This window comes from Patiria miniata, unplaced genomic scaffold, assembly GCF_015706575.1.
Source record: "Patiria miniata isolate m_02_andy unplaced genomic scaffold, ASM1570657v1 HiC_scaffold_5, whole genome shotgun sequence".
NCBI lineage: Eukaryota > Metazoa > Echinodermata > Asteroidea > Valvatida > Asterinidae > Patiria > Patiria miniata.
This window is the reverse complement of record NW_024037072.1, coordinates 23,338,707-23,350,135: the sequence shown is the minus strand read 5'-3', so window position 1 is coordinate 23,350,135 and position 11,429 is coordinate 23,338,707. Positions and strand designations below refer to the sequence as shown.

The window sequence follows — 11,429 nt, the reverse complement described above, 5'->3', positions numbered from 1 at the left end:
AGGCAAAAGGTCTACACCCCGCTAACGAGCAAATTGTTGGAGTAAGTTAAACGTGTAACCGCTGCAATTAAGTCGATACCAAGCACCGCTATTGCTGCACTGAAAGCAACTTGCTGTACAGCAACTAGTCTACCGAGCCAAAACTGAGTTGTTGTTGGTCGGCAAATTATTCTCTAAATTTGTAAAATAATCATTACACAATTAAACACGAGAGGACTATATTTGTCTTTCGATGTCTCATTCAAAATTGAATATCTTTTATATTGCTGAAACGAAAAGAGCAAAAAAAAACGTTTTATAGATGCATGGCAACTCTGATTTCGAAAGTAATGCTTGCCGGGCCGCGGGACTTCCATCATAAAATGCCGATAAAGATACCTTTACAAATGAATCTATTTTGTAAGCCCATTGCGATAATTGTTTCTGAAGTGTGCATTTTATGTTGGAAAAGCCACTACTTTTGAACAGAACAGTATAGCAGTGCAGCTTTGACAATACTGGTTCAATGCTTGCTTGTGTAGGCTACTTCTAGCAGACCGAGTTGCCAGGGTCGGCTGGCCAGATCAAAGCTCGAATCACTCCGTATATGAAGTGCCTTAAAGCATTGGCATTAGAGGACAAGCATGAGTATTGTATTCTTCCAAATCCTACCCTAGGTAAACACTTTCTAGTAAAATTATCTGACATTAATGTAGATATAAGGCAAAAGAGAGACATTTTAATGTCGCCCTAATGTTTTAACTACACTATTTCGGGAAGAATTTTACTGAGTAACTAAAAAGATTCCTTAGGTTGAGATTAGTATGATTGAAAAGTTTTGGTCGGGGCAAGTCTTTACAATTGGGGTTATGGGACGCACACAAGTCTATAAGGTAACATTAATGTTAAATTATATTCATTTATTATATTTTTATTTGTTCACTTCATGAAATCCATAGGTATTTTAAAGAATCTTTAAAACCTACACTAAATTTGTGCTCCGAATCTCTGTTTAACAATAAACTGGGGAAATGCTTTCTTTATTTCAAGGTGAAAAGAAAACCACAAATTGGCAAAAAGCAGTCTTAGAATAAGACGTATTAGAATAATAACTCGTCAAGCTTTGAGAAAGATTTGTCCTTCGCAAAAGAATCTTTATATAACCATATTCCAATTTTAATACTCAACCAGTACAGTCGTGGACAGAAATTCCCACATAGGCCTAAACTTTTCAATCATTTGCGGAGGTAAAAAAACACTTGCTTCTGGTTAGGTTGTGGATCTCCAAATTCTGTACATCAAAACAGCCGTAAAGCTATGTAGCTTGTATATATGAGTATACAGGGTGAGTCAAAAAGAAAGCTACCCAATTCGAAAAATATTTGTAAAATATGTGGCTTGCTCCATTTCACACCTAGCATCACAGGGATAAAGTACAGCTTATTAAATGACTTTTTACTTTGAAAATTTCACGTAATTTGCATACTCTATTTATTGATTCAATAAAAAAAAATCACAAAACTCGGCTTTTCACCACTGATCATTTGCGCTTCTAGGAACCGATGAACGCCTATTGAGTGCAATGCAACGTGGACGTTTCATTCATTGTTGTGTAAAATTTGACTGCTCTTTAATATAAAAAAAATATTTAATTTGGGTAACTTTCTTTTTAACTCACCCTGTACAAGAGACTCCACAAAAAATGTTTCGAATTTGGTAGCATTATTTAGCGGTAGCGTATTCAGGCTAAAGTAAAGGGTAGGGCAATATTTTGTCAGTCAATATTGATAAGGGGAAGGTTACTATGTCCTGTCTCCTAGACGTGTGTATAATTAGAGTTACCAGTGGGAAGTCTCTATCTAGTCAATGTACGGGGCGCACATGAACCACATCTGACGGTCGGGGCTGTCAGTCGAGCCCCGGCAACCACTGACACAGGCATCAAGGATCATGTCGGTGAGGAATTTGGCACAGAAAGAGCAGTCTGATTGGCAGAAGTCCCGCTTGTCCAGGTAGTGTGAGGATGGAGACAAGATGTCCACGACCCGTTTGGTCATCAGGGCATCGTCGAATTCGTCGTCCGCATCGACGTAGGGCATACCAATGGCTGCCTCACAGAAGAGCGCCAAGGCGCATACGCACAATATAGCTCTCTGCAGAGGGGTAGAGACAACGTGGAAAAACAAATTAACCAATTCTTAGCTTTGACCCAAGACGTCAATGATCAAAAGCGATATAGTTGCATTGATGAGGAGCGCGCTGGCATTGTTTTCTTTCCTTTTTCTCACTAAAATCTTGGTCAATTCGTATCAATGGGGGCGTGGTCATTTTATGTCAATTAGACCGTCGTCGGTGTAAATATTAATACATTCGAGCAAAACGGCAGTCTCCATTTGATACCGCAGTAGTCATGTGCTCGTGGGGGTGTATCAAGTGCGTTGCATAATAATATTTGCGATGCTTGATTACCGCACGTATAGCGCGTATGTTAAAAACCGTCCCAGGGATACCTATTAAATTGTTATAAATTCATCACTTGGAATTCAAAAAACTCACCATATTTGGTATGTTTGCTGTAGCGTTCTTGCGAGAAAAAAACGGTAAGAATGATGTTCACAAGACGTTCTAAAAGCTTCAGTGTCGTCTCGGTGTGTATCTGCGATGGGAAGCCTCAAATTCCCTGAAGAACAAGGCAAAATCAAACTATATCAAAACGTATGTTTGAATCCTGATCTAGTCAAGACAAATAGCTGTCTTTAAAAAAACACACACAAAGAGTCACGTGACAAAACAACGAGTACAAACAAGAAAATTCAGGACGTGAGCGATCTCCGATAAAATGTTTGCTAGAATGGAAAGTAAAGGAGTTTCATGTATAAAATCGCAGAAACGGCTTGTTTTAAACACCACCCCAAGTTGACCGAATTTAGTTTAGTTTGCAATCGGTTGCTATTGAGTAAATTGACAAACTTGGGACCATACCACAGGAGCCTGCAAGTCAAAAAATATCAATGCATATTACTGAATATTTTTGGAAGGGGCGGCAGTTTCACACTTTTTCAGTTTCGAAAGGTCATTTTTTTAATAACCTACTTCAGATAAATGTTGTTGCTTTGAACGGCAAGCTCTATTTCTGTTACTGAGGCCCTACCGTTCCGTTTTACTTCAGATGACGATGAGAAACTCTGGCTTAAAAATAATTCCTTAAAACCTTTACTGGCTTTAAACTTTTCTGTGAATTGTACATATCTACACCAAGAATTTATGTTGAGAAAGAAATAAACGCACAATGTATTATATCTTACGAAAGCCCTGTAGTGCCATCAAGTATATATTTTGTCCAAGTTAGTTTTTATGAGATATATTTTTCCCAAAGTTCGTTTTTACGAGAAAACGAACTTTGGGAAAAATGTATCTCATAAAAACGAACTTCGACAAAATGTATCTCGTAAAAACGAACTTTGGGAAAAATGTATCTCATAAAAAACGAACTTCGACAAAATGTATCTCGTAAAAACGAAGTTTGGGAAAAATGTATCTCGTAAAAACGAAGTTTGGGAAAAATGTATCTCATAAAAACGAACTTCGACAAAATGTATCTCATAAAACGAACTTCGACAAAATGTATTTCGTAAAAACGAACTTTGGGAAAAATATATCTCATAAAAACGAACTTGGACAAAATATATACTCGATGGCACTACAGGGCTTTCGTAATATCTGACCTTTCACTTGGCGTGACGACAGGTATCGGCGCTCGGACTCGTCAACAGATTCGTCTCGACAGGTAGGTCTGGAAAGATCTGTCCAAGGAGCATTCAACGAGAGGACAAGCAAGCCAGCTAGATACGATCGTTGTCTGTGACTAAATGAACACACTCGCTTAGCCTTTTAAACTACGCGATCTTGCATAAGCCTGCAGCCTGCCTAGCTCCTCGTCCAATAGGAGCAAAGGGCGGGGCTTGAATCACACGAACCTCAAGTCTGATTGGTGTGTGAACAATATTACTTATGCGTCGGTCCAGACATTGTGGCGCGTGTTTTTTTTTCTGTAGAAGTAGTTGTGATTGCCAAGTGGAAATTAACTTATTCCATAACAGAAATATTTTCACAGGCATTCTAAAATTCATTATATTTTGTCAATTAAGGTGGGTCATACTGTTTTCGGGTTCCTGTTCTTTGGGTAGCGTTGTTGCCTGCCCGGTCGATTGGGTTCGGAAAATCAATCGGGTTTTGGGGGAGATTTTTTTTCTGGAGTGGGGAAATTATGAAAATCAAAAGGGAAACCATCATCGGCCCCAAAGAATTGGGCGGTGCCGGTCTTATTGACATTCACAGTAAGAGGGCAGATGGAGGGCATTGGAAGGTTTTCTTTGATTATTGGATATGTTAAGCAAGTGATCGAATTGTTTAAACTGATTTGTGTTTTGCACGCAAATTCACCGTTGAGAAAAACCTCCTATTATATTATGTGGAGCTCATCCAGGCGTTCACTAATAATAATAATAATAACTGTATTTATATAGCGCTTTTTGCCAGAGGATACAAAGCACTGGGGGAGAATGCAACCAAAGCCAGGTAAATGAAGTATATGAACATTATGAGACCCATTATGTAGCACCTTTTTGCTAGGTGCTGCACTCCGGTGGTCATTTTGATTGTTCTTTTTCTAGTGTATTTGAGTCCCAGGCAGTTTCTTTGTGGAACAACACAATAGCCACCCAGGACAAAACGGTTTTCTACAGTTCCTGGCTCAAGTCCTTTGGGATGAATCACATAAAGAAAGTTGTGCGCAGCGGTGAACTTATTTCTTTCATTGAGCTCGCTAACAGGTGTGATATCCTGAAAAATATTATATGCACGTGTGGATATAATTCCGGTCATTTTTAAGACTAAACTGTTGATGGGAATGAGAAAATTGATAAGTTGACAGTTTGGCACTACAAACGGCAAAACAAGTGTATACATTCCACTTTATTGCTCTCTGGGATATCTATGTTCGTTATCTGATCCCCAGCGATCGGCACCAGCTCGACTGTTAAGTCTGCCTGAGCAGATGGCATGGGTTTCAGGTAACTCGGCCAGGCACGACATAATTATAACAGCGTCTAAATGGTTAGTCTCCTCCATAATTCCATTCTAAAAATATCCTTCTAGCCAAGATGGTTAGTCTCTTCCGTTATTCCCTTCTAAAGATATTCTCCCAGCCAAGATGGTGATAGTCTCTCCCAGCCCAGATGGTTTGTCTTCTCCATAATTCGTTTAAAAAATATCTTCATAGCCTAGATGGTTCGTTTCCGCCTTTTTTTTTTTTTTTTTTTTTATATTCTCCGCCGTCATGAGAATATATTCCTTGGCAATATGGTTGGTTTCTCTTTAAAATATACATAAATAAATAAATAATTAAAATAAATAATAAATGAATAAATACAATCAATAAATGAAATAACTAAAAATAAAAAAGTTTTTTTGGAGTGACTTTGTACACACCTGTGTACTCATTAACCCAAGTTCCTTCACTGACTATCCCTATTGCCGAGTATGCTATAATGTCTATATCTTTTATAAATAGTCGTCATGCTCATTCAAAGGCATATTCTTTGAGAGGTCGAAACCTCCTTGCTACCACGGTGTCAGATTTAACGTTTGGTATACCGTGAGGTATATCTAGGTTGTGTAAACGTTAGATTTACTCCGATCTTAACGATAACCAAGTTAACGATCATTAAAAAAGTAAGATAGAAAACTCAGGTCCGTGGTCATGGTCCGTCCATTTTGTGTTTTGGCCATTTTTGGGCAAATTTGAGGCTGCAAAAATTCATTTTTTTGCGTTATTTTCAAATGTCATCAGGCCAAACTGCGAAGTAATGTCACAAAAGTAACTGTATCACGACAAAGTATCATCCTCACCCTTACAAGAAAAAAATTGGAAACACTTCTGAAAAATCCCCTTAACATTATTTTTAGGCCCTTTAATACAGCATGTTTTTACAACTACCAAAATTGCATTTTTTACCCCATTTTTATCCCTCCGAAATGGCACTTGCCAGGGCACTCAGTATAGTATCCCTTCGGCTATGGTTAGTTCAGACATTGGTCTTTTCATATCTGGTGAGAAAATTTGGGTTATTGTATAGCCTTCAGTAGCGCTCCAAAAATGGTAAATTTCACAAAAACCTTAAAAAGTGTATTTTCAGTGTTTTCCTTTGTTTTGTGTAATATCTTGTATAATTGGTATCGTTCATGAATCTAAGACATTTTCACAAACAGAATCACACTGTGTATCATTTTTAGACCAGCGGATGAATAGTAGGTCGTGTAATCCTCCCCCCCCCCACACACACACACCTGGCTAGGCCCCGCCCACTACCCTTTGCCACCGAATTTAGATATTGTATGTTGCATAACGAAACAAATGTAAATAAAACAATTTGCAAGTGAACACTTTAGAAATTACAGAGACTTCCTTAACACAGCCTTCCCTCCCCCACCCCTGTGGCATTGCTTGGGGTTGAGGGTGGGGTGTGCCCACCCACCAATAACTTGGCTTTGTCGGTAAAATCATTGTCACATGGGCAAAAATCATGTGTTTGCAAGCCGCAATGAATATTAATGGCCATATCCATTGTCCTCTGATTGAAGTGCATCATTATTCAAATAATGTCCAGTCCTCCTCTCCCAGCTAGGCCCCGCCCCTTCCCTTGCCACCAAATTCAGATTATGATTTCTACATGTATTTTCCTAAATTTAATTGTAAATACTAGATATCAATTTGCAAGTGAACCTTTTACAATCTACACCAACAGCCGTCTTACAGCTAGCCCCCTCCCCTGCCACCCCCACTCCCAATGCTCATAAGAGAACCCCGCCCTCTCCCCCAACACGTCAACAAGTACAATTTTGTTCAGATTACATACATGCATATGGCCTTGGAGAAAGTCTGAATTATGTAAAGGTGGCTTATTTACAACACGGGGCAGCTTGGAATATCCGAAAAGCGAGGAGGAGAAGGGGTGTGTATGTCGCGGGTGTGGGTGGGGGTGGGGGAGGTGGAAAGGGTGATCTGGACGCACGCATGTACACTGTACATATTTTCTTATACAGGGTGAGTAAAAAAAAACCACGAAACCCAAATGTCGAGACCATTGTTTTAGTGAAGTTCTGCATGTAGCACTTTCGAAATCTAGGATATGAAAGCCGAATTCATAAGCTTTCTTTTCGTGCAAGAATCATTCAAAATGTACTTTTTAAGTTACGGAGTTTTAAACACATATCACAAAAAAGGTGTGTTTTCTTTCAGCAAAACGAAAACAATTCACACACATCCTTATGTGATTTGTTTTCGTTTTGCTGAAAAAACACTGAACTTGTTTGTGATCCGTGGACAGAACCTTAAAACGGCAGCTGTGTTTAAAACCCCGTAACTTGAAAAGTACATATTGTGATTTGAATAATTCTTGTACTAAAAGAAAGCTTATGAATTGGGCTTGCACATCCTGGATTTTGAAAGTGCTACATGCAGACTTCACTAAAACAATGGGCCAGACATTTGGGTTTCAGGGTTTTTTTGTTTTTGTTTTTGACTCACCCTGTATTGCAAGTTACTTTTTGAATAACAGTAAAGGTGTGGTGAACAAAATGACGTTTTTAAATTATTTTCAAAACGGAAAAGATCTGGCGATTTAGAGAGCAACTAATTTTTATTTGGTTACATGTACTTTAAAACAAGGATCACTCCAGTGAAAACTCTGAGAGAAAACAGTATCAATTTGACTGTATGAATTTCACTCTGACTTGACTACATGTACTTTAAAACAAGGATCACTCCAGTGGAAACTCTGAGAGAAAACAGCATTAATTTGACTGTATGAATTTCACTCTGACTTGACTTGGCTGAAAACATGTAGTTAGGGTCTGAAGTATTTTTTTATGTGGAAGTGTCCTCCAAATTTGTATTTGCCTAATCAACATGTAATGTTGTGACTTTTCCAAACTTTTAACAGTGGTCACCATGGTACAAATCATACTTCTGTAGTGTGTTCATTATTACCATGGCAACTGATGTAAAGACATTCGGTGCTCATAAAATAAAGTAAAAAATACTTCCATTTTCAAAACCTATCACGAACGTATTATCTTTAGACTGAAATTCATGGCTATAACAACACATGCTCAGTATGTAACGTGGCCGCCATTGGTGCGAAAAGCCCATGTAATTTTCACCTTTCAATCCGTACCATTTTCTTTGTTTTGATGTACTTTTCTGATAGTTATTACACGAATCAATTGCAGAGCATTAAATAACATCACCCTAATTTACTTCAGTTTTGTCAATTTGGGTCGAAAACCCACACATTTTTGGAATAAAATCAGTAAGTATATAGTCCCTATGGCTGTAAAATGGATGCATACAATTACCTGACTGGGATGAATATGTAGACCGATAATGTTTGTTCTAAATATAGAACCATTTACACATAAAATACAGAAATTATGCCCAAAATGTTATCTAGACAAGAGTTCGGAAAAATATTTAGAAAAGCACCACTAGTGGTAGCAGCAATAGAACCAAGAATGTCATATTATAGAGTAGTGATCAACCAATATTTTCCTGCCAAATCAGTTTTAGGAAAATCGGTCAAAGCATATGCAAATCAACATGGGGATCACCATGTGCTGTACCCCTCCCTTTCAGATAAAAAACCCAAATACCCGCCAGAAAGGGTTAAAATCTGTAAGCACTTGGTTAAGTGGGGAAGTTGATTTTTTTTTATTAACACATTAACAAAACATTTCCTGTTTGCATACAATTAATACTATAATTTATAAGCACCATATATTTAAAGTTGCTTGCCATGCAACAACGGAAGCACAACAGAAGTGTGGCCATATTGACTACTACTGATGCAATAACGATTTTGGGAGGGCATAGGAGCACCTACAACGGTACTGTATTAGAGTTTATATGTACTCGATCTGACCATAACTACACGTAGAGCCAAGACAATTCAATCAATCAAAATAGAAGCCGTTTTGAGTTTTCACTAGAGTGATAGTTGTTTTAAAGTACATGTATTTTAATACAAAAATATGAATTATTTGCTCTCTAAATCGTCATATCACTTCTCTGTATTGAAAATAATAGAATAAATGCAATTTTGTAAAAACTAATACAGCATTATGTACGATGTACATGTATCCCTATTACACCCCCCGCGCTTTCCACATATTCCAAACCATTCCCACGTTGGCAAAGAAAAATAGCCACAACTACATATAGTGCATATAAATATGTGGACTTTCCGCAAGGCAATATGTAACCTTAACAATAATACATCAGTGTTGAGATCTTTGGGAGGTGGAGGGGTCGTTGCTCATAATGAACACTGGAGTAGGAATAGGGGTAGCAGGGGGGGGGGGCTGTGAGATGGGTACGGGTGTTGGTGTAAATTATGAAAGGTTCACTTGCAAATTGATATCTATTTACAATTTTAATGTAGGCAAATACAAGGAGCAATCAAAATCTGAATTTGGTGGCAAGGGAAGGGGCGGGACCTAGCTGGGAGGGGAGGACTAGACATCACTATTTTAACTAATGGATGCACTTCAATCAGAGGACAATGAATATGGCCATTATTATTCATTGCGGCTTGCAAACACATGACTTTTGCCCATGTGACAATCATTTTACCAACGAAGCCAAGTTATTGGTGGGTGGTAACACCCCACCCTTAACCCCAAGCAATGCCCGCGGGGCGGGGGAAGGGGAGGTTGTGAAAAGGAAGTCTAAGTAATTTGTAAAGTGTTCACTTGCATATTAAATATTTTCATTTGTTTCGTTATGCAACATACAAGTTCTAAATTCGGTGGCAAAGGGGGAGTGGGCGGGGCCTAGCCAGGTGTGTGTGTGTGTGTGTGGGAGGGGGGACTACTCCACCTACTATTCATCCACTTGTCTAAAAATGATACACAGTCTGATTCTGTTTGTGAAACTGTGCTAGATTCATGAACAATACCAATTATACAAGTTATTACAAAGCATAAAAGTGAAAATACATTTTTAAGGTTTTTGTGAAATTTACCATTTTTGGAGCGCTCCTGCACAAAGGATATACAATAACCCAAGATTTTCTCACCAGATATGAAAAGACCAATGGCTGAACTAACCATAGCCGAAGGGAAATTATTCTGAGTGCCCTGGCAAGTGCCATTTTGGAGGGTTAAAAATGGGGGGGGGGGAATGCAATTTTGTTAGTTGTTAACATGCTGTATTGTAAGGCCTAAATATAATATAAAGGTGATTTTTCAGAAGGGTTTCTATTTTTTTCTTAAAGGGTAAGGATGATACTTTGTCATGATATAGTTACTTTTGTGACATTATTTCGCAGTTTGGCTTGATGACCATTGAAATTGACTCGAAAAATGAAGTTTTGCATCCTCAAAATTGCCATATAACACATAATGGCCCGTAACCATGGCAACGGGCAAAATAAAAGTTTAAAAAGTCTATTTTGGCTACTTGCTCCCCAAGCCCTTTCATCCCACACAGTATTAAAAAAAATTGAGCGAAGTATTTACACGAAATTATTCTTAGTTTGACTAGCCCGCCGCTGTTTTGACTAGCATTTGGCTAGCGGGCTACTGCTAATCTCGCATCCTGATATCATCCCTAAAAGGAAACAAGATAGACAAACATAATACAAGCCCTATATTCAATTACACAATAAACATTCCAACTCTTCAGGCCTAATTTATGACTAAAGGTTCATACACTTATGGTTAGTGACTTCACCAAACAATGAGTGCGCTATTTACCGAGTGCGACACTTAACAATAACACAGACTTATCCACAGAATCAATGTAGGATTGTCATGTGAAATTTACATCACATAAACACAGCTATAGTTGGGGAAGATTACAAAGTTCTCTGACACCACGAGGTCTTTCTATATACCGAATCTACGTCGCCATCAATTGACAAGACTGTAAGATTACAACTCCTAAAGTAACACTGGAAAGCTAATATTCTGCCTCAACCAAGATATTATGAATGTTTCCTAGTTTCTCCGGATGAACATGTTTAAAATAATATGAAATATTTATACTCAAAAGATATGAAAAACCGTCTAAAATTTACCTGCAAAGCGGCGGTCAAAGAACGACCGGCGGCGGAGTCGGGAGATTAACATAACCCGTCTCCGCCACACGGTGGCGCCCTTCGGACTCACCGCGCAATACTCAAACTGCTGAAGTCAAACTAATGTTCTAAGAGTTGTACCTCGGGGACTACAGCTACGACGATCTACAACACAGGTGATGTTTCTTTATACAAAAAAGGAAAACTAACACAAACAATCGTAATACCACAACACAATTAAATTATCATAGAACTTGGATCCCTACAATAGGTTGTAAATACTGAACAGCAATGCCTCTCTCTTTATTGATA

The 11,429-nt window shown here is 38.3% G+C and overlaps 1 long non-coding RNA gene across 1 annotated transcript; it reads right to left on the bottom strand.

Moving 5' to 3' along the window:
* Nucleotides 1–868: 868 nt before the first annotated feature.
* Nucleotides 869–11,158, bottom strand: LOC119742166. Its single transcript, XR_005272827.1, has 4 exons — nucleotides 11,118–11,158; nucleotides 3,705–3,844; nucleotides 2,536–2,659; nucleotides 869–2,132 (listed from the first exon to the last, which is right to left on the bottom strand). It is a non-coding gene; the product is annotated as an uncharacterized LOC119742166 (long non-coding RNA).
* Between the last annotated feature and the right edge of the window lie 271 nt (nucleotides 11,159–11,429).